This window comes from Lissotriton helveticus, chromosome 2_1, assembly GCF_964261635.1.
Source record: "Lissotriton helveticus chromosome 2_1, aLisHel1.1, whole genome shotgun sequence".
Classification (NCBI taxonomy): Eukaryota; Metazoa; Chordata; class Amphibia; order Caudata; family Salamandridae; genus Lissotriton; species Lissotriton helveticus.
This window is the reverse complement of record NC_136059.1, coordinates 1,037,485,239-1,037,509,506: the sequence shown is the minus strand read 5'-3', so window position 1 is coordinate 1,037,509,506 and position 24,268 is coordinate 1,037,485,239. Positions and strand designations below refer to the sequence as shown.

General features: G+C 42.5%; 1 long non-coding RNA gene across 3 annotated transcripts in view; it reads right to left on the bottom strand.

Annotated features, from left to right (window-relative positions):
- The window catches only part of LOC144819584 (uncharacterized), a 353,768-nt gene that overhangs the window by 83,855 nt on the left and 245,645 nt on the right, over nucleotides 1-24,268 (bottom strand). For all 3 annotated transcript variants that reach the window (XR_013607454.1, XR_013607453.1, XR_013607455.1), the window contains one exon: nucleotides 8,536-8,599. This is a non-coding gene — a long non-coding RNA (uncharacterized LOC144819584). The remainder of the gene's footprint in view (nucleotides 1-8,535; nucleotides 8,600-24,268) is intronic.

The window sequence follows — 24,268 nt, the reverse complement described above, 5'->3', positions numbered from 1 at the left end:
AGATACCTGTAGATCAAGAAGGTCCCTATGTTCACAGTCAAGTATTAGGGAAAGACAGAAAGTTTTTGATTGATACAGGGGCAAGTAGGACCACAATTAGTCACGCCGAAGTTCCAGGGGCTCCGCTCTCAGGCTCAAGAAATGTTTCCCTTGGATTTTCAGGAAAACCTATCGTAAATGAGATTTCAAAGCCAGTTACTCTAGAAGTAGGTCCATTGTCCCGCACTACTGATCTGTTACTTACTAAGTCATGTCCAGAAAATCTATTAGGCATTAAGACACTGAAAGAGTTAGGTGCAGTTATATGCTGTTCCCCAGAGGGAATACGATTGTTCCTACGTGACTTTAAGGGTCACTATGTATTACGAGATTTTGATTCAAGACTGTCTAATGTTCCGCAGCACTTATGGGCGCAAGGTCCAACTGATGTAGGTTATATGCAAATCACACCCTATCGTGTGACTCTCAAGCCAGGTGTAGTGTTACCACGAATCAGACAGTACAGATTGCCACCTGAGGCTGTAGCAGCCTTATCCAAAATTATTGACGAGCTCATGGCTCAAGGAGTGGTTGTAGAAACTGACTCCAATGTATGTAATTCTCCGATCATTCCAGTCATGAAACGTACTGATCCAAATGCACCCCCAGTATATCGATTAGTGATTGACCTACGAGAGCTTAATAAATGTATTATTCCGCAGTACCCAGTTGTCCCAGACATCTCTTCCCTATTAACGGCCATTGATTCCGAAGCCACGTTCTTCACTGTCATAGACCTCAAGAACGCGTTTTTCAGTGTTCCTATTCATCCAGACAGCCAGTTCCTTTTCGGATTTTGTTTAAATGGAAGGAGCTATATGTTTACACGAGCTCCTCAAGGTTTCACAGAAAGTCCTAGTATTTACAGTCAAGCACTCAAGAGACAACTAGACAACATTCACATGCCAACTGACACTGCCCTGCTCCAGTATGTCGATGATCTACTGATCACAGCCCGTTCTGAACGTGCTTGCGAGCAAGCATCCCTTACAGTCTTGTATTTCCTGGCCGAGATGGGGCACAAGGTGTCCCCTTCTAAGCTTCAATTCTGTGTCCAGCAAGTGGTCTACTTAGGACACTTACTGTCCAAGAGGGGTAGGCAGTTGACACCAGACCGTATCCAGTTAATAGCGAGTCTTCCTCAGCCCAAGACCCAGAAGGAGGTACGTGCTTTTATCGGCCTCACTTCTTACTGCAGACAATGGATTCCTCAGTATGCATTTCTAGCCAAGCCACTGATACAGTTAACGACACAGGAGGCAGCCGTATCGACTGTTCTCCCTTGGACATCTGAACATACACTTAGTTTCAGTGAGTTAAAGAAAGCTTTATGCCAAGCTCCAGTTCTAGCGACACCGAACTACAGTAAGCCTTTTACACTTTTCGTTACTGAACGCGAAGGTACAGCATTATCTGTTCTCACACAAGATCAAGCAGGACAATACAAGCCATGTGCTTATTTTTCGAGCACATTAGATCCTGTAGCCCAGGCTCTGCCTGCGTGCCTCAAGTCAGTTGCAGCCACAGCCCTAGCTATCAGACAAAGTGATTCCATAGTCTTAGGACATTCCCTGACAGTACAAGTTCCACATTCTGTGGAAGTTCTTTTAATCCGACACAGACACATACTCCAGATCCGACTACATGTATGACAGTTAAGGACCCTACACAAGATGTCATAGACATACAGTTACATGCTACTCCTGAAGAAATCAAGAAATGGTCCGAACAAGGAGGGGTCCAGACAGATCAAGGATGGTTAACGAAGGGTAGAGCCACATGGTTTCTCCCCGACTCTATGGTTCAAGTCATTATTAATACCGCACATAGTCCAGCACATTTAGGAGAAAAAGCTATGATAGACAGTATCCAGAACATTTGGTTCAACAAGCATTTACGAGCTGCAGCCAAGCAGAAAGTCCGTACCTGTATGATATGTTGTCAGTTTAATCCAGGTAAAAGTGTCCCGGTGGAACAAGGTGGATTCCAGCCCCCTGACTACCCTTTTGAAGTCCTCCAGATGGATTATATTCAGATGGAGCGATGTCGAGGTTTCAAGTATGTCCTTGTAGTTGTATGCGCTTTGTCCAGATGGACAGAAGCATATCCAGTCCCAGATTACACAGCCGCGACCACTGCCAAGCAGTTGGTTCGTGAGTTCTTCCCCCGTTATGGACTCCCTAGAGTCGTATATTCTGACAACGGCCAGCCATTCTCATCCGAACTCATGAAGCATGTTTCCCTTTTGTTAGGGTACCAGTGGAAGTTCCATTGTGTACGCCATCCTGAAGCAGCCGGTCTCGTAGAGAGACATAATCAGACTCTAAAAATCCGTATTGCAAAAGTGTGTAAAGAAAAAGGTGTGGACTGGCTAGTAGCTCTGCCAGTCGCTTTATTTTATATGCGCATGGTCGCACATTCCAGATCAGGTCTGTCCCCGTATGAGGTCGTATTCGGCCGCCCCCCTAACATGTGGGGTACTCCTAGACCCCGAAGTATTACCGATGTTTCAAGTAATATGCTGACAGATTACCTAGCTTCCTTGATGTCTGCCCTCAACTCATGTCGTTCACAGGTTGCCGCCGCACGAAATCGTGCCAGGATCCATGGTGATGGTCCGCAACTTTGACAGATCAAGTCCGCTGGAGCCTCGTTGGAAAGAGCCCCGACAGGTCCTCCTCACCACCCGTACAGCCGTGAAGTTGGAAGGACGCAAAGGCTGGGTGCACCTTTCTCATATTAAACTTTTTAATGGACTGAAACCCGTCTTAAAGAACATTTCCCAGGATTTGAAGGATTGCCAAAATATTGTTCTCAAGGACTGTCCCGCAAAAGACATTGCTACAACCCCTCCCCTGTTAGAGAAAACTCCGCAACAGGAGTACAAGCTAAAACTCCGGTCTAGTAAAATAAGTCAGTCAGTTTGATTGTATAAGTCCTCCCCTAGGTGAAACGGTTAGACTGTTTCTGACATGTATAAAATAGACCCCCATAGTGAGAGAGTTAGTCAAAACTCAATCCGATGTATCGTTTTTCTATGTTTCATATTATTTCTCAGCATTATGACTTCCTGCACCAGTTATGCATTTTTCTTGTACTTCCCAGTTCTTCATGTAAATAAGTCTGCTAATGCTACAGTAGAGCACACGTTTAGTGATCTGCCTCCTCATGAACTCTCTTACCGCCTCGCTATGCGAAATAACTCATTTATCCGCATGTTACATTACTCACACCAGACCAGCAATGCCACTAATTGTTGGGTGTGTGGTCGACTCCCCCCTTTCCAGACACCGAAGGGAGTTCTGCCACTTTTTCCTTATCCATTCTCACATAATGGTTCGTGTGGAGCATGGTCCACGTTAACGTCATCCTCAACAGATATGTCTTTTCTTAACAGTACATGTTTTCCAGACAAGCAAGGTCTTCCCCACAGAACAGGTTTAGATCTAGAAAATGAAGTGTATAATTTAGGTAACTATTCTTCGAATTTTATGATCCTGAATGTTCAGTCTGATACTACTCCAGACTTACCTGCTATTTCAGTATTACCAGTCAAAGGCGAATTATGTGTCCGAAATAATGGTGCCGTACATGTAGGACATAGTGATTGTACTACTATTGTCAAGTATAGTGACAGTGGGAAATCTATTTTCAAAGCTTCACGTCATTCTTATTTTATTTGTGGTCAAACTGCATATGTTCGTCTGCCCCTCGATTGGGAGGGAACCTGTTACATTGCCTTCCTACTGCCACCAGTTTTCCTAGCCCCACCTGATTATCATAGAAACACACATCTAGTACACATTAGACATAGAAGGGAGTCCCCAATTGTCGATTATACTGAAACTGCTCTAGAACAGTATACAGATTTCAACAGAGGTTTCTTTTTCTTTATAGGACCTATCCAGAATAGTAAGCTAATCCGTAGGTTAACCAGAACCCTTGAAGCTGTAATAAATGAGACTGCCTCTGCTCTAGGTAACTTAACCGAAGAGCAATCTGCTATGAGATTTGTCGTTTTACAGAATCGTCTCGTCCTTGACGTCATACTGGCCGATAGGGGCGGGGCCTGTAGAGTCATCGGATCTAGTTGCTGCATTTTCATTCCAAATAACGCGCCATCTGTTTATTCAGCTATAACCAGACTCCATAAGATTGCCCATCTGATACACCAAGACCCAGGCACCTGGACATGGTCCGGTTGGTTCTGGAATATAATTTCCGCATGGGGATGGAAAATATTGTCCTTTCTAGGTATTGCAGTAGCGATCATATTCAGCTGCTGTCTCTGTATACAATGTGGCCCTGCGATTTGCGGCATTTGTGCTACCTCTTGTATTCCTAGTCCCAAGCCCCGTTCTAAATCCCGTTCCAGGATAATTCGAGACGAGCAAATGATACTGTATGAAATGATAGACGGTATCATGAAAATTGATGTTTCCTGATGGAAACGTAGTGACAAGGAGGGAATGTGGAAAAGTAAATTTTGCCATGTTCTGTGTCCCTACGCCTCATCCATCATATGTTATGTGTGCATGATTAAATATGCATATGCATTCCCCATGTCCGATTAATGACGCAATTATAGTTGTGTCCACCTCTAGTATGCCAGTTTCCAGTCCTCGTGAATACTACGAATATCAGGCCTATGTAAAGCTACGTTGCCACGTTTCTCAGTGTGCACGTTATTCTATTATAAAGTCCCCGTTTCTAGGCCTCAAAAGGGCCTGGACACCAGATTCAGCTCCTGTCTCCAGAAGCCTCGCTGAGGAGCGATACAGCCCCCACCTGTATCCTCGACCCTTCACTTACTTCCTGCCTCGCAGTGCCCGGTTCAGCTTGGCTCTGCCTCTGAGTCTGCCAAAAGTATGTTATAGTTCCTGTTATCAGTTCAGTCCTCCTTCTCTGCATTCCTAAGCTACTGAATCGCATCAATAGTTTCCGTCATTGTCTAGCCTTCACGTCTCCACGTTAGAGAAATACTGCATTTAATGGTCATTTAGTATTCTTCATCACGCACTACATGTAGAATAATGCATGGTCCAGTCTTAGAATCAAGTTAGCCTTTCCCCTCCTAACTTCTAGTTTATATCAACATGTTCTCTAAACATCAGATACTAGATACTGTTTAGGTACATGTCGCCCTGACTCTCCAGACTTCAGTCTCTGCTCCTAGCACAGAGTTCATAGCCCCCAGCTTCTCCTAGTGATACGTCATTGCTAGTTTGCGCGCACCATCAGGTTAGAGGTCCCGGCTCCTTAGGTAGCCCCCTCCATGGTTTCCGCCCCATTCATGACATATTCTGTTACGTTTGCATCACATGTCTATGTATACGCCCAGTTACACCTACTTTTACCCTTATCTTTCGCGACTGCTACGCGTCACACCTTCTGCTCCACCCACTGCTACGCCTACTGCAATGTAATGCTATGTGTTTGCGTTATGTATATATGCTCATGTATTGTTATTAAAAGTCAGCGCGCTCATCCCAGATCCAGCCCCAGCAGCTGCTGGGCCCTGTCATCCTATTACTATGCAGGTTGTCCTGTTCCTGTCCTTTATGCTGTAATAAACCTGCGAAACTCCTACTACCTCGAATCTTGACTCTTATTTATTGAGCTATCTGTTATGATATATGTCTAGTCAAAAAGAGAGGTATTATTTATTTATTTACCACACCCTTAGGGACCGCCTTTAATACTCAGGCCTGAGTTACCAGTGGTACCATTTATCTGGGACTTACAGAGGCCACTAAAGGTATTGCCAACTGGGAGAAACAATTGTACAGTTTTGGGAAGAGAACTGGCACTGAAGGCCTGCTCAGCAGGAACCTAGTGCACTTCCAGTCGAAACTCATCAAATGGCAGGCAAAAAGTGGGGGGTGATAATGTTGAATAGGACACTTTCCTACAATGACGATACATGATGAACTGGAATGATGCTAAATCCCACTGTGTTTAGTTTACAAGGGAACACCTATATTGCATACATTATTTGCTGCATGACACAGGCAGATTCCATGCAGCATTTGCACCATGTAATTGCCTAACAATGATGCAATTGTGCTCTTGCATCATTTGATAAATTTGACTTACTGCTGGCATTGCCCTTGCGTCAAACTGGATGATGGAAGGGTGACGCAGGCCCTTGATAAATATGGGCCTGGGTTTATACCTCTGTCCACTCTATTGACAAGAAACTGCCTTCATCCCAGAAATGCCTTAGGAACCTACTTGGTGCCTAAACTGTCATGGAAAATCTTTTTTTTCCCTGTCCATCTTAGTCACAACCCAATCAGTTTGTACCATTTTATGTCATTACTGCCTAAAATATACTATATTGGCACACAGAAAACAGTAATTCAAGAATCAGCCGTCAACTTCTTCGTAGAGAAGGTGAATAGCATCAAAAATATCATGTTTCTATTTTACCTCACCACCTGTGGCCTGATGACACTTAACACACCATTTCCCATTCTACCATTTGACAACACAATCCCTTATCTCTTCCTTCAGTCCATCTGACCATGAGGCACTTAGATTCTCACACATTCATGATTCACCTACTGGGCAAATAACACTAGCAAAGTCATTTTGCCCCCCAAAGACTGGATAGCTCCAGCTCACTGCTGTGGTCTAGAGGTACTAGACTAACCTTGTAATCTTTTCTCACTACCCCATCTGTGAACCCCCTAACACGCACTTCTCTGTCTGTGCACCTGAGGGTCTCAGATTTCCATTCGTTCTTCATCCAGGATTTACTTGCCCCTCACGGTGTTGATGCTACAGCAACAGCTATTGACCTGACCCACCACCCCTAACTTCACTCCAGTTCCTTGTCACTCATCAACACCTCTACCCCAAACAATTCCCTACTCACTTACGTACATTCCTATAACCATGTTGGTGACATCCCATCTTATCCCAGCTTTGTCACTTCCCATGTGTTCCTATATATTCACTATACACTGCCCGCATATTTTTTTGAACTTCTTCATAAGGAAGCAACGGGTCCCTATACCATTGACACTACTTTTGACATGATTGCTCAAACTGTCACTAACCCTCTACTTCCGCCTCTGCCCACCTTAGGCACAATATAACCTAGTTCTGCCATTTTACCTTACTGGTGCCAACATACTTTCTCTGAAGCTTCCACTCCCTCAACCCACGAGGCACTCAAAGTTTCAGATATTTATGATTCTCTTACTTGAAACACACCTGAAGTAAAAATGAACTTCAAGAATCACCATTTCTACAGGATGTAACAGCCTATTACCATTTCTAACAAGAGAGAGCTGGGCTCAAGGTGAAAAGGTGAAGTTGTACATATTTTGTTTTTGCTTAAGGACAACCCTTTCATATAACTGTCACCCCTGAACGTACCATCTGCATTTTTTACTTAGGAGAAAAGAGCTAAACACTGTGCTTTTAAATCTAGCCAATCAAACATTCTTTTGTTTTATATTTGGAAGCAGTCTTAGTGTGAGCATTTCTCATTCTGCAGCTGAATTTGAGACAGTGACTCAGGGTCTAGCAGGATACCTTGCTTTTGGATAATTGGACATACATTTGTCCACTAGGCAAGAGGGCATGCCAGATTTTGTCAAGCTGATGCTGATATCAGACTGCCAAATGTGACAATTTCATGAATCGGCTTCTGTGAAATGGAATGGCATCAACTCTTACATTTGTTGGAAAGCAATTCAACATGTGAGCGACCCTATGTAATGACAGTGCATTGCAGTGTTAGTAACTAAGGCACAACTGTTAGAGGTGTTGTAATACTGAAATAAAATAAACCTTTGAACAGTTGATGCACTTCTTTCCCCACACAGTAGCTGTAAATTCAAACGTTTGTGAAAAGTAAAGGTGGAGATGGTCAAATTCGTTTTGTCCACAATTATGAAAACGCTTGTATAAAAAGTCAACAAAGTAAATTCTGCATACCTTTAAGACTGTTGTATGGGATCTATGTACAATAATAACACGATTTTCAACATACCATGAATATTCTGCAGATATGTAACCCATTTTACAGCAGAAGGAAATAGGATCTTACCTAACCAATATCCAGCATTACATCCAAGCCAATCAAAATACACGATAAAACTAGAGGTCCTTCTTAGGACAGCAGAATGTTTACATTTTTATAATTTTTTTGTGTAAAATAATTTTGGGATTTTTTTTGCTTTGTGAATTATTCGAGGACCCACCAGTTAAAATAATATTACAAAATGGATTTGCGTCGCTCACAGCATTGTGAAGGTGTAGAGATACCAAATTGCTAATTATGACACCTGTACATTCACTGAGAACATTTACATTTTAATATATCAAGTACATTATGCCTATTTAAATTTACTAACACAAACATATGTACAGTAATAACTAAGCGTTTACTATATAAAGTCACCTACAACTTGTTTTAAGTTTAGCGATTTCTATAATGAGGTCCACGATATCATGTAAAAGTGAAATGTTTGTGATACCCACCATGAAATGGCAAATCCTCGCCTTTTTGTAAATTGAACAATTTACACATAGAAGGGAATTTTGCCTGTGAATACATTAAGAATCATGTTTGTTATTTTTCAAAAAGTTAAATACACACATATTTCCCAATTAAATATTTTTTGCTGTGATCTGCTTAGCAAAGGATATGAGAACCTAGCAAATTTATTATGTTTTAGTTTTCCTATTAATTGTATATTAATATGTATAAAATGTATGCCGTGCGTAACTCATGAAATGGTCTGGCCTATGGCCAAACCTTGTACCCAACCCATCATAAGGGTTAAATGAGGAATTAAAATGTCCTTGGACCATGCGTACCAAGCATCACATTCAAGGCACCATTTATGAGCTTTACAGCCTGATGTGTGGCCAAGCCTTATTCCTTATACCCAACCCAACACATGAGCGTCACTATCAAAGCACCGAATAACCAGGAGAAAGCACTGCCTTTGGCCATGCTTAGTGAACTTTCCCATCAAAGCGCCATTCATGATCCTGTAATCCTGTCTACTGGCCAGGTCTTATGCACACCTCACTACAAGGAAGCAATTAAAGAGAAGACAGGCAGCGGTGCTTTGCACTACCTGTAGACTTTTGATTACACATTGTAGAGGTAATTTCCATTGTCTAGATGGAGGAGAACAAGTACCTGTACAGTTAGCCTTCTAGAGAAAAACAGTAATCTAGTATTTTCCTAAGAATCCTGAGCATGCCGTAACAATTTGCTGCAACCTTCCTGGACTTAGTGTCAAGCATAAGTGAGTTATCAAGCAAGATGCCTAGATTTTTTATGGAAGTTTAAGCAGTGGGTGGGCTCCCTAAAGACTTTGGCCCACACACTAGTCACTATCTGCTAAAGTGATTGCTCACCTTGATAACTTTGGTTTTATCACCATTGAGCTTAAGGCAGCGTTGGGCCATCCAGCCAGCCACTTCGTTTAATTAGGGTCCAAGTTGGAACCCTTATACACAGTTCTCTGGGGTAAGGGTCAGAACTATTTGTGTGTCATCTGTATATGTGATTATTGAAAGACAGAAGGTCATATTACTCAAAAGTCCTACTCTTCTCAACTTCAGTTCATTGCTTTCAAAACCTAGTTTCATTATTTTTGGTAACATTTAACATTTATTATGGTACAATCTTAATATCAACAGCTACCAGCTAGTCATTTCGGGTTTGTTCAGTGCTACTGTTTTTGGACGTAATTATTATAATAGCCAGTGAAATATAAGCAAACACATTAAGTTGTTATTTCATGTAACAAATCAATAAACCCACAGCTATTAGCTAATGGTGGACATCTGCCCAATGCTAATGTTCAAACCTTGACTAATGAAGCTTCCTTTTCCCATCTATATATATAAAAACCAAAGTATGTCCGTTTGTCCTTTATGCAGTACTACACCATCATCCGATTGGCATGAAACTTTGGGAAGTTATTGAGTACACTCCCGCGAAGGTTTCTGGCTAAAAAAAAAAAAATTTTTTTTTAAAAAATCGTTAAAAGTCGTTGAGTACACTCACGCGAAGGTTTCTGGCAAAAAAAAAAAAGAACTTTTGTTAAATACCGGCCACCCAGGGCCCTCATATTCTTTCCAATACTGAACGTTTACAGTTTACGGTGTGACTCGCTTTTGCAATGACCATCAACAAAGCACAAGGACAATCGCTGCAAGTGTGTGGACTAGATTTGGAGAATCCGTGCTTCTCACATGGACAACTGTATGTGGCCAGCTCACGCGTCCGAAAACCTTCTGATTTATTCGTGTACGCACCAGACGGAAAAACAAAAAATACAGTGTATCCACAAGCACTCGAATAAATAAACAGAATTAAAACAACACTTTAAGATGATTTCCATATTAAAATGAATAAGTTTCAATAAACATGACACAATGTAAATTGAATGTTATCATAACAAGTTTCCTTAAATTTCCTTTCTTCTGACATCGCAGCAACGCGCGACGGGTAAGCTAGTGTAGGTATAAATTATCGATTTGTTTTCATTATACACTTGTGTAAATATTCATGGCATCTTCCCTCTTCTAGATGGACATTTATCATAGTCTTACGGAACTAAGAGCCTGATTTAGCCTTTGACAGTTGAGCTACTCCATCACAAACTGGACCAGTGCTTAATTTTAGCCGGTGGTTTCCGGTGCTCCGCATCGCCCCTTAATTGTCAACACTGGGGCTTGTGACAGTCTGCCACAAGGTGGCGCTGTCTGGCTAATTTAGAGATGAGCACAACAACATTTAATTATGAATTCAAAACACATTAAGAAATACTGTTACCTGCCACCCAAGCCATTCTTATAGCCTCGGGGCCTGAACAATCAGAATACTCACACTTGTAGACGTGTGTGATGGTTAGTAGCTGTGTTGTTACTATTATTGACAGTACAGGTAGGGGCGATGTGTGGTGCAAGCAGCATTGGCCTCCTGACGAGAGCCCTGGCACTTATTTTGTTACAAATTAAGCATTGAACTGGACGGATATCCTGCCCACTGTATTACAAGTAACATGGGATGTAATACCGCTTGTAATAAGGCGGGTATATGTCACATTTGTGATAGTGAAAAATGTTCACTAAACTCTAAATCAGGCCCTATTACATTAGCTATGGACAATCGGATGTCAAAAATAGCATGCATCAAGTTGCTGCAGAAGGATGCTAATTGGAAACTCCTGACAAACAGATTCAGAAGGAAGCAAAATCGATAGCGTTTTCTCGTTCTTTCATTTTCTCGTTTTTGCGTTTACTCTCGCTGACTTTCTCTCTTACACTTATGGATGAATGGATGAATTGGTGGGTTTTGGGTAGTCGGTGGGTTTGATGGTTGGAATTATGAAAGGGTGGATCAAGGACAGAAAGGCAAACACATGGGTCTCCACCTCTTGTTTTCAGACTGCATACTTGTGTACTGCAGACATAAAAGCTATACATGAAAATTCAGTCTCTTCTCCTGACGCCGCCGCTTTCATCCCCGTCCTTACTCAGAATATTGAACAAATATTATTGAAAAGGAGAGCAGGAGCTTTTTTTTTTTTCAAAGCACAAGTGAACTCTCCCTGTGTAAATATTAAGTGCATTTGTATTCCATTAAGAACGTTGGCCTTGTGTAACCAAACCGAGCATAACAAGGTCATTATCGACAAGAAAGATTCAGTGAGAAACAGGTCGTATGCCAACCCCTCCTATATAAACAGTGACCGAGATCGCACAATCACTTCCTGTACCTGTCGCTGTTTGCTTGCCGAGCTGTCATGGCTGTGAGTATCTGAAACACATGAATGCCTAACAGACTGAGTCAATATTTGTCTACCAAAGTGAACTATTTAGCACGATGGCTGGGCTTCTTGAACAAACACATCTACCTCACGGATCCATTGACGGTCAGCCAATTCTGAGCAGACAGCTGCCAGTGGCAGTCAGCAGCTCTGGAATGTGTTTGCAGAAGCTCGAGAGGCGTTGCCTCCTGTCAGTCAAACTGTACTCAGTCTTAGCCACTTCTGTACACTTTGAGAAATGAAAGGACAACCCTTGCAAGTTTGCTTAGCCACAAAGAAACTGCTGTAGGCAAGTTGTAATGTGTGTTTAGGGGATTTTGTGGTCTTGCAGGTACAATTTTATGACACAAACACTGCCATTTAAGTGCAGGCTGCAATGTTGACACCCACACCTACAAACATGCATGTTTAAGCGTGTCCTATTCATCTCCAATCTCTCCCCGAACTAAAAAAGGTTGGAAAGGTACTCCTGACTATGGCAGGAGCTAAAGCATGTCCATGCTGGGAAGCACCGAGATGTACAAGGAAACACAATTTGAAATCACTTAGCAAGTCTTTGCATGAAAAAATATATGTGAGTACATTCCTTTAAAGAACTTATACATATGGATACAAATCTCCCTCTAGTGGCAGGCAATCCTTTCACAGACCCATACTTTGGTACTGTAAATTGGCAGCCAGTTTTTGTGCTTCATGTTGGGCCTACTTGTCCAGTGGACAAAATAAACATGTTTTGCTTGATACCAAAACATTTATACTAGGTGTCATGAGATATCAATTCCACAACTGCTTTACAATTTTTGAGGATGTGAAAACAAAGTTCACAGACAATAAAAATCATAGCAATTCTTCAGAGTGACATATCTGTGTATATTTTTCAAAATAGTACAAAATACTTACATGGCTCCTAAAAGAAAGGCAAAATATCTGAGTGCTGCTTTATTGAATTACACCAGGGCACACCTGCCTTTTACCTCCCCTATTGTGGATGAAATTCCAAAGTGTTCCGTCCTCCAAAATTAGCACAACTGCCAGGAATTAAAGGATTTTTCTGAACCATTCCAACGTTAGCTCCATGATATATTTATCGCAAATAAGCTTCCTTGCTCCTGCTTTTGCAATGTTAAGGTTCCTTGAATTCAAAAGAGCTATGTTTGATATATTTTGGCCAAAGAACAGAAATCTTACATTGTGAATCACATCAATAATTATTTTGTTTTTTAGACTGTAGGCAATCTTCTTCATTATGCATTTTTAAAACGTGCAGCAGCAATTTTTTTTTCGTTTTGCGTTTTCGTCACAGGGAAAACATATTTCTCCATGTAGAAATACCTTCTTTACACCCCCATGAAAAATACTGTCCTTTTTACGTAGGCAAATTTGGCTCTATAAGTACATTTAAGACCACATGTTCCTGTTTTTTACTCCTGCCATGAATTCACAAGGATATACCAAGCAGGCATAAACCCACGTGCAAGTGTGGACATCTCTGCCACATGTGCAAAGATCTCCGCTATATCAAATCCCTCTGAATGGGTAGGATGTGGGTGTTCTGAGGCGCAATCAGCCTTGGAAGTTTGGAAACACCCAAAAACGTGCATTTGTGGGCATTCCCAATCTCTCTGACCCTTTCCCACACTGGCAATGGTTAGAGGTTTACTCCTGTATAGGGGTGGATTTACTCGCGTTCCAGGGCAGGAAGGCAAACTGATGACACCCAGATTAAGAAGAGGTGCTGTCGGGAAAGAACTTTCCCTAAGGTTATAAAAAATAGAATTCAGAGCGGGAATCTATTGTGTTTTACATTTCCACTCCTTTCCCAGAAAGAAACGTTTTCCTGCTTCGTACAAGAACAAAAAATTCTAGATGCACAAAACCCTACACATTTGCAGGTGTTCAATTTTTTTACATAGTCACCCTTTTGGGATGCCTATTTTCATGCCTCTGCCTCGATTATTAACACTATGAACATTCTGTATTTGTACATCTCATCTGCAAATGGAAATATTTGCAGAGCCTGATCCCTGAATAATCATCATGAATTTTCACTGGCAAATCTCTTTTTTATGAACATTGGTTGGACATACATGAACAAAATGTTTGTGAATTTAGATGTCAATTATTGAATGCATATTGATTATTTTGTTGACTTTTAATAATTTGCAATATTGCAGTGTAGATCACATTTCATGCACAGATCGCTTTCAAACCTATAGAAAATAAGCATTGGCAAAGTCAATATGTCTGTGCCAACATATGTATATGCTGCCATTCACAAATGCTACTTATCACTTAAAAGTCTGCAATATTGGCTTTGCCAGTGCTAGGAAAAAAAGTAGCAAAATTATTGCTTTCTGCTTGTAGGAGATAAAGAATGTGACAAGCATAATGATGATTGAGTGCATTTGTCTCGGGTAAAATAGTCCCTGGTGCATCCCAATGGAGGTATTTCCTGTAAGGCTTAAAGTTACACTAAACAGTCAGCAAGTAGCATGAGGTGAGAGAGAGTAATACTTTTCATGGTGGAAATAATGCCCAAATCCATTTATATTTTAAAGAAATGATAGCCTTGTCGACAGCTGAGCTGTCATTCCAGTCCTAAAAATAGCATATCTTACATAAAGACAACAGCCAATAAACATTTAAAAAGAATGTATGCACAATATAACATACACATGGACAGTAGAATAATCAGTTATACTCTTCAGTCTTAATCTGAATCTACAATTTTATGACCTCTATTGACCGTTCCCAAATCAAGTACAATAAAGATGACAATCCCACCTCTTCATTATTGGCTAGAGGGTGAGATCCAGTCTGAGCAACAAGAATGAAGTCCGACACCCCAGGCAGGCAATAGCCCTTATAAAGTTGATTTCATCCATGCCAAGAAGTGAGCAGTCGCTGTGACCCAACAGCTAGGTGCTATTTGAAGTGGCACTCTTAACTTGGGTGTTGCAAATCTGTGTCACAGAGGAAATTGGGTAGGATGGAATTCTTTTGACAAACCTCAAGATGGCAAACGCTCTATGATTGATTAATGAGTGGATCTTTTGGATTTGGGGTCCCCAGGACTCGTTGTTCGACAATCTGATCCTCAAATAGCCGAATTCTTATATTCTCTAGAGAGGAGCACCACCTAATCCAATAGTACTGCCCAATCTCTTCTTTTTGGAGTAAACCATGAATTTAGTCTTTAGAGCGTTTATTCGAGCCCATATATGTCACTAAAAGTAAGAACCTATCCATAAGCGTCTGAAGGCCCACGGGTGTTTTTGAAAGCAGCATGGTGTCATTGGCAAAAAACAATGCCAGAAACGTATTGTTGTCAGGGATGGGGAGTCATTAACACAACTGAACAGGTCGTCTATACTTTTGAATATAAACAGGAGAAAAAGAGTAGGGGCCAAAACACAGCCTTGGCGAACACCTTTTGCTACATCTATCTTGTCCGACAATTACCTGTGTGGTCCCACTGGATCCTAGCATAAATCCCCTCACGCACATGCATTATTATATTCAGCAAGTTATCCAGGAGGTTCTTGTCAACTAAGATTTCCCACAATTTTCCACTTTCAATGAAAGCAAGGAAAAGTGAACTGCCTCAACAACAACTGTCTTCCATTTAGTCATAAGGAACCTGACACCCTGGTCAATAGTTCCAATTCGTGGCCAACAACCTGCTTGGATGGGGAGATCCAAGATGTTAAATAGCCCAAGACTTGCAAACAGAACATTTTCTGCAAGTTGTCTAATAAACTAATATGGCAGCAGTTGCGTGGGAGGTTACTACATCCTTTTTGTGAATTAGGACCATTTCCAAACCTTTCCACTTAGGTGGAATGCGGGCACCTAGGCTACTGCATTGGAAACAATATTATATATATGGTGCCCAGATTGAAAGTTTTGAGCGAACATGTTGGAGAAAAGGTTATCTTGCCCTGGGGCCTTCCTTTGCCTTTGGGATCAATGGCAACTAAATTTTCCTCCAGAGTAAAGCTAAGTTGAGCGCTCTCAGGGCAGGGAGCTGCTATGTGACACTCAGGAAAGTGTAGCCAGCTGTTGGGAGGCTGAACAGAGTTGCTGTACAACAATTTAAAGTGTTCTTCTCATTCCCTGATCTGTATAGAGGATGCAAGTTGTTTGACCTGATCTTGGACTCCTTGACTCACTAACTACTAAAATGTTTTTGAGTCCTTCTTAAGTGAGACCTCTAAAGGATCTCTCCAGATACATTGTTCCCATATTACTTCAGCCATTTTACTGGACTCCCTAAATGCTGCTCTAGACTCTCTGACCACAGCCCTGCTTTACCTGACTTAAGTGTAATAACTAAGTTGCTCTTAGCCACCCTACAGATAGTAGAGAACCACTCCTGTGATGTTGGTTCTTGACAGCCTGTTCTAAATTCTTTGTGAAGTAATGTTTAAGGTTCAAAATCATGGCTGTGTTCCTTGAGGATGGAATCTGGGCAATCCAAATTCTCAAGCATCTTCCCCATGTGGATAGCCACTTTGCCATATATCCGGGGGAATTCCATCCTCAGTGGAACAAAGGGCATTCTATTTGATGTATCTTCAATTGTTGAACTATTGCTAAAGTATTTCTCTCTAGATATTGGACCCTGCACCAATGTATAAGACAATAGGTAATGAACGGTTAATACCAATTCCCCAAATACCGAGATCTGAGAGGATATACAGCCTGATTCATCATTCTCCCGTTTTGCAAGCCCCTAATAGCGATTCATAAGGAATCGCTATTAAGGACTTGCAAAACGGGATTCATGTAGAAATTGCATAAAGAAATGCGATTCCTACACATTCCTTATTTGCGATTAGCAAATTGCTAATCGCAAATAAGGAATAACTCCCCATTCATTCCTATGGGCCAAAAGGCCCATAGGAATGAATGGGGAGTATTCCTTATTTGCGATTAGCAATTAGCTAATCGCAAATAAGATAGCGATTTAAAGGGTGCCAGGGGTGTCCAAAGGACACCCTGTAGCACCCCTTAAATGCAAATTGAAACAGGTGTTGCGCACACACATGTCCAAAGGACATGTGTGTGTGCAACATGCAACTTAGAAAAATGCTTTTTAAAGCATTTTTCTAAGTTTTCGCTATTTACCACGAGGTTTGACCTCACGGTAAATAGCGGGCCGAAATTGCGAGTTCACAATTTTTAAATGGATGATGAATTGCATTTAAGGAATCTCAAATAGAGATTCCTTAAATGTAATTCCTCCCAAAATAGCGAAATCGCTATTACCGATTTTTGCATTTGGGATGATGAATCCCAAATGCAAAAATAGCGCTCGCAAAGGGCCAGATTCTCAGAATCTGGCCCTTTGCGAGCCGATTTCGGCTTGATGAACCAGGCTGATAGTCTTTGGAGCTGGAGCAATTGCTACTATGAAACGTTGAAGCATGTCTTAGATCTAAAACAGAATGATCATTGCAAGCATGTAGTACATGGGCAAAAGTGATGTCCACCATTTGCAAGGCAGATCTAGATAATTAGTTCTTGCAGGGGGTTGTTAACTCAGGATTGTTCCATGCCACATTCTCCTCTGCACACAAATCTTGTGCTATAATATTGGTCTCAAATGTTAACTTTAAATCCCCTGCGAAGATGATGTTGGGGGAGGCTGCAACCAAGGATAATATTGTGTCTAATAAGGCAATAGTTTTTGATTTCTCCTGCCTACCCATACTTCTGTTGTAGATGCTAATTAACAGAATGGGAGTCCTAGTGGGTTGCGTTATAACAAGCCCCTGCAAGTCAGAGGAAGGAAGTGACAACTCTGTAAGGGAACACTTCCATGTGATATTCACTCATATTGATACACCTCCTGAGGATCTCCCTACAGGAGAAATAATTGCAGGTGTGAAAAAACGTGTGTAACCATTCCTGTAAACATGTTGCACTGCCCATGAATCTTGGCAGAGACAGACCCCATGGTCATCAATAAACTTCCTCCACTAAGTGTCCTCAAGTTTTGGTCTTGATCCCTGCCACATTCCAGCTTGACAATGATGTTGATATTTGCTGATTAGAATAAGATCCCAGGAGTAGCAGTGAAGCGGAGGGAGGAGTGAAATTAATAGATGGAATAGGATTTGTAAAAACTCCTATGGGTCTTGTTGCATTTTGTGCAGGCTGGAAGAGTGATATAAACCTTGTCTGGATGAGGCTGGAATGGCTCTCTCGAATTCAACTTTGGCTAACTTCAGGGCCAAGTCATGCATCATGGGGAAAATAATATTTGTTCCTCCTTCACTAGGTACCAATTCCTCGCTGAGTGTGTAATTGCTCACAACCAGTGTACATTGTGCGCGGGAGCTGGCACATACCCCGTAGTCGGCCTGATCATTGAAGGGTCGGATAAGATCTATGGTCCAGTTGTTATAATCTGGTAAGGAATGGACTAGTTCCACTTCATTAACAGCGGGTGCTTGACTTACACCCTATGATTTTTACAGTCCCAGGGAGGGGTAAATCCCAGGGCGAATTCTCTACCATCAGAATGCAATCTGATTTGCATGGGGTGCAAACCTTTAGGTAGTGAACATTTGGAACTGAGTTAGGAAAGAGTCCTTGCTATGAGAATTATTCAGAAACTTGTGCTGAAGATGGCGGTACAAATAGCCTAAAGGTAGTAGCTTTATGCCACACTTCTGCTTATTAACTTTGAAAGAAGAACCTTGAATAACGTTGGATGCCTTAAAGTTGATTATCACACAGTCTTGTTCTAAGTTTTTCCCTAGTAGGCCCACCCATCTCATCCTGCGCACCATTAAAATATTGTAGGCTTTTGAAAGGGGGAAGTCCAATTTAAAGTGTAACCAGTGCAAAACCTTATTCCTGAGCTGTTGAAATGATTCTACCATTTGCTGGGGGCGGGAGGAATATGAGACTGCTACACAAGGGCAGGCAGGAGGAAGAAGGTCAATAACAGGGCTAGATGGAGGCTGGTTCTCTGTGGACGCAACATCTTCATACAACTGGGAGCTCCCAATGCTGGCTACCCCCTAGTCATCCTGTTTAACAAGTAGGGGGGGGCAAAGGAGAACTATTTTTAACCCTTCCTTCTTCAGGAAGAGCTGTTGCCACTAATGGTGCCATTGTAGCAGACTGGAGGCCCACCAAGCAAGTGTGCACTAGAGCTAAGCCACCTTGTGTTGTTCCAGGAGAAACGCTTATCTTTGACAAGCATGGAGTTGTCCACACAATCTCTGTTCATTTACCTCAAGCCATTCCTCCAAAGGGTTCAGCAGCAATTTAACAATGACAGTAAATTAGCTCAGTACTTTTTCGCAAAACAAGTCCTCCGTGTCCCATGACCAAAGTAAGTGATCAATAACGTAAGACTGTGCGAGTGTGCATGGACCAGCACTAGTAGCTTTGCATTTGGGTTCAGGAGCATGCTTTTTTTCTTTCGACTGGAGGGGACTTGTCAGAGACAACACTTAACTACTGGTTCTGGTTGAGAACGAGAATGGTATCAGGTGGATTTACCACTGTTGAATTTATAACTGATGTTGGGGGGACCTGGGGCTATATTTGAGGGGGATTTGGACTTTACTATGAAAGACCAAAATTATATTGGAAATTCAATAAAAATCAAGCTACGGTTGTTAATATTTGGAAAATTAGTTTAGAATGACGTGGTCAGTGGTTCTTGATTATTTAACCCCTTGAACGCTTGTGGAATCCCCCCACGGTGTGGACGAATTACACGCATGCGCGATTCGGAGGGCCCATGCTGTCTGATGCACACGCTCAACGTGACGCCGTCCGACGCATGGAAAGGGTTAAATGTGTGCTAGTGACTTCAAATGATTCCATGTATCATTTAGAATAAGCTGTTCTAAATAGTCATGGGTTGGAAGCATCTATTGTGTTTAGGTTAAGTGAATATTTGATTAGATTAAAAGTAATGAAGATGCAATAATGACACTAGAAATTTATAATTTATAATTGAAAGAGTGATGTTATTACTTAACTACAGAAACATATGAATGAAATTCAGTGTAATAACATTTACGCAGCTTGGAGAACAGTGAGATAATAATAAGTTTCAACTATTGTCAAACCCACTGGTTTAAAATGCGATTCTGATTGACTAAGCTATTCAAATAAACTTGTCCCAACAGTTTGGATAGGACTGTTCCTAAGGGAGCAGGACCAGGGCTCATTCACATTTGGCTGGTCTCTGTTTGGAGTGGCAGAGTGGGTGAAAAGCGATGGACTGGAATTTGGCCTTGAGCAAATTACCAGTGGCAAAGACTGCTGCAATCATTCTACTGATCACCTTAGGATTTTCTTCAATGTGATGCCCAAAGTGAGATGGGTAAGCCCAAACGAGGGTCCCCTGTTCACCGTGCAAAAGGACTCAAGCTATTACTCACTGATGAGGGCTAACTATCAATAAATCAATCAATCAATCAATCAATCAATCAGGGTTTTGTAGAGTGCACTACTCACCCGTTAGGGTCTCAAAGTGCCGGAGGGAGGGTGTAGCGGTACAAAAGGGGGTGGTGATGGACAGAGCATCTGAATCAATCAAACACTCACACCCATTCAAAAGATCTGGGTTTAATCACTCACCGTTCTTTAGCCCACTCTGCCACCCCAGTTCAGACATGGCTATATGCAAATCAGTCTGACCCTGTGCCTCATGGGAACAGTCCAGCCCGAACTGCCAAGCCATGTCTTCCCTGGACCGGAAACAAGCTTCCGAGGACCGGTTTCTGGCATTCCAGCCGTCTTCAGCCCGGCTTGCTTGAATCCAGTGGCAAAGTGAGCAAGGGACTCACGTCTGAGCATACCCTGAATCAATCAAACACTCACACCCAGGAGGGAGGGTGTAGGCAGCTCCGTGGGGGTCATTTAAAGAGCCAGGTCTTGAGGTCCTTCCTGAATTGGTGCAGTGTTGGGCTTCACCGAAGGTGAAGGGGGAGATCGTTCCAGGTCCAACTAGACTGAAACTGGTCTGCATTGCTTGTGCTCTCATCCGAAGGGTACCTGGCACGGCAGCTTTGGTTAAACTGTTATTACAGCAGGATCAAGGCTTATTTGCATAAGGTCCATCTCTTTCTGAAGTGGTATAAAGAGTGAACACATATGGATAGGAGCGCTGTCCCAAATGGCTGCCAATGGCTTTCCTCCTTTCAAACAATCTGCCAAAGTGAAAATTGTGTGTTTCAGAGACAAAAGTCATCAGTGCTTTTAATTTTCTCTTTTGTGTTTTCATATTAAGGTCATGTGTAGAAATTCCTTTCCCTACATCCCATGGTAAAATATGGAAACTTGGGTCACTTTCACATTCTAAAGTCGCGACCTAACTTTTTTTGAAGTAACTTTATGCTGGAAATTAACCCCTACTTATAACTCACTTGTCCCCAATGTCTCACACAGATGGACTTCCTGCTATCTCCTCTACCTTTAAACAACCTTCTTGCAAAAATCTCCTTTCCCTTGTTGTACTCTCGCGAGGAGGGCTTGAAATGGCCTGTAGAACAAAGAGCATAATATCTGATGCTGCAATTTGGCCCTTCCAATTGCAAATATGCATTAGTCTGTAGTACCTAATATCGATTAGCTGTTTTTCGCATTTCAGGAGACTTTTACATGTCGTTCTTGATGCTCATATATTTCGAATTGGTATGATGTTGCTTGAGCAAACTATCATATCTCCGTTTTAGCACGAAGCCTGTTCCAAGCAATTTTAAAGGGAATACTTGTTATGACACCGATAAGGCGTGACCATTTACAAGGGCTCACTCTGACAAAGTGAAATAAAATCAGCAGATAATTACTGAAAAGCACAGAAAGTCTTGTTAAAATACTGTTTTTGTGTAACGTGTGGTTGGTTGCTCAGGAATCCGTAAAAAAAGAAGAAAACTTGGAAAGGATAGAAAATGATGTTGTTCCAATACGTATTAAACCTTATGAGTGACAAGTTACAAGATCCTCTACAAAACTTTATTCCGAGTTTGCTTCTTTTCATAATAAAAACACATTAAACAAATATTATATTTCCTGGTTTTTACTCAGGCGTGACTAAATGGATTTGAGTATCTTCTGCCAGGCGTTCCAGTGATTCAATTACAACATGGAAGCCATCTTTTAATTCCAGCGGTATATATAACGTGATACAGTAAGCAAACAAAAACTATAGTGAGGCAAGACCATGTTAACCCCAGAGTAGAATCCAAAAGTAATATTTATCGTGGCAGGGCCATCACACTGCTAAGCTTGTGCTGCTTTCTCGCTTCTGTATTTCATCCGCACAGAGTGCACATTTTCATCACCTGATCAGGCTTTGAATAGGCTGCTGGTACAGGTTGTTTCAGGACTTCATTGAAGACGACTTTTTAAATTATAGAAAATCTCAAAGCGTTGAAGCCTACAGAAGTTTTGCAGAAGGTCTAGATTTGTTGTGTGCTCAAATTAGGACATATTTGGCACTGTACCGCTAGTCAAAGTGCGTCACTAGAGTAAAAGAAATTACACTTTGCAAAGTGTTACAGCATGCATGGGCGTTAACTAGTTGTAGCCGGGGTATTTGATGGCACAAGCGGCTCATCTTTTGATACCCGGTGCTGCCCCGGTTACTTACCGGTAATCTTCATTACTCCGAGTCCATGTCTTCCTCGCCACAGTAATTACCCATGAGCCTCCGGCTCCACACAGAACTCCAAGTACAAAAACAGCGCTCTAGTCTCCCTCTCCCTCCTCCAATATGGCCCCAGCCAATCCCATAAAGGGACACAAAAGCACCAACACGACCTGAAGAACCAAGCCGCAGACATGAAGCCACCACCAGGGCCGGGAGGGAAGGGAAACTATACTGTGGCGAGGAAGACATGGACTCGGAGTAATGAAGATTACCGGTAAGTAACCGGGGCATTACCTCCTCGTCCTGTCTTATTAGCCACAGTAATTACCCATGAGCCGATACCAAAGCAATCAGCTTCATGCAAGGAAAACACAGAAATCATGCAGAGAAACATCCTGCAAGCACAAGAGGCAGAAAATACCACAGAAACATACACCTCAAGGAATCCCAGCCGAAGTACAGAAGAGGCAAAGGAAAACAGAACCACCACTCCCAATCCGAATGCGACAATAGGACAGGAAAGGAAGCGGGGACGACCAAGTGGCAGCCCTGCAAACACCCACCATGGACACACCCGAAAAAGTGGCCCACTATACCGAAACAGAACTGGTGGACCGACCCCGAACAGGAAGAGGGGGTAGGACAGAAACAGAACCAAAAGCCAACAGCATGGCTCCATGAATCCCACGACTGACAGTGGACAAGGAGGGCCACAGGCCCTGGCGAGACAAACCAAAATCGACAAAGATATTGGCAACCACACAAAAGGAAGAAGTGCGAGATGAAGAAACCAATAAGCATCACGCACATCCAACAGGAGGAGAAGGCAATCCCCTGTCGAGGAAGGACCAGGACAAAGAAGCCGAAGAACCACTCCAGCAGAACGATGAAATAAGAAACCACCGCAGGAATAATAGTAGGATGAGGGCGCAAGAACCCACGATCAGACAAAGAACCAAAATCGGAGCAGACCGCAGGAAGGCATCCAGCACACCAAGACGCCAGACAGAGAGAGGCAAGAGTCACAAGAGACACCACCGTGAGTGTCAAGAACTCCATGACCACCGACACCAAAGGCCTGAAATGAGCCGACTGCAAGGAATGCAACACCAGAGGAAGGTCCCAAGGAGGAGAACAGAAGAAAGGATGGGGACGATGCCAAGAAAGCGACCTAAAAAAGTCGAGTCATAAAAGGATAAACCAACCAACCAAAGGCAGGACAAGGAATGCCCGAATGGCGGCCCAGCGAGCCCCGAGAGTGGAAATGGTGAAGCCCAAAAGAAACAATCAACCAAAAATCCAGAAGACGAGTAGGGTCCAAAGAAACCAACGACAGACCCGTGACACATACACCAAGAGGCAAAGTCAACCCAATGCTAAGCATAGGACACAAGAGTAGAAGGCCTCCGAGACAGCGTAATGACGCCAGCAAGCGCAAAAGAACAACCTGCACACAACAGCGATCCCCACACAAGAGCCAGGCCCGCAGACCTAGGGACCGGAACAGAGGCAGAGGAAGAAGAGGAGCCATCAGAGGAGAGGGCACGAACGGTAACGTCCAGCCCGGAGACACAGCCAAATCTAGCAATAGGGGAGATCTAGAATGACGGCACCACCCTGGAGCAACCAGAAGGATAAACGACCCCACCCTCTCGATCTCCAGCAAGACCAACGGAAACAGGGAGCATAGAACAGGCCAAAAGGACGACAGGGCGTCCATTCTCCAGGCAACCCGGTAAGGTATAATTGTGCAGAAGCAGCAGGGCCTGGCACAGCACCGGGAGGCAAACAG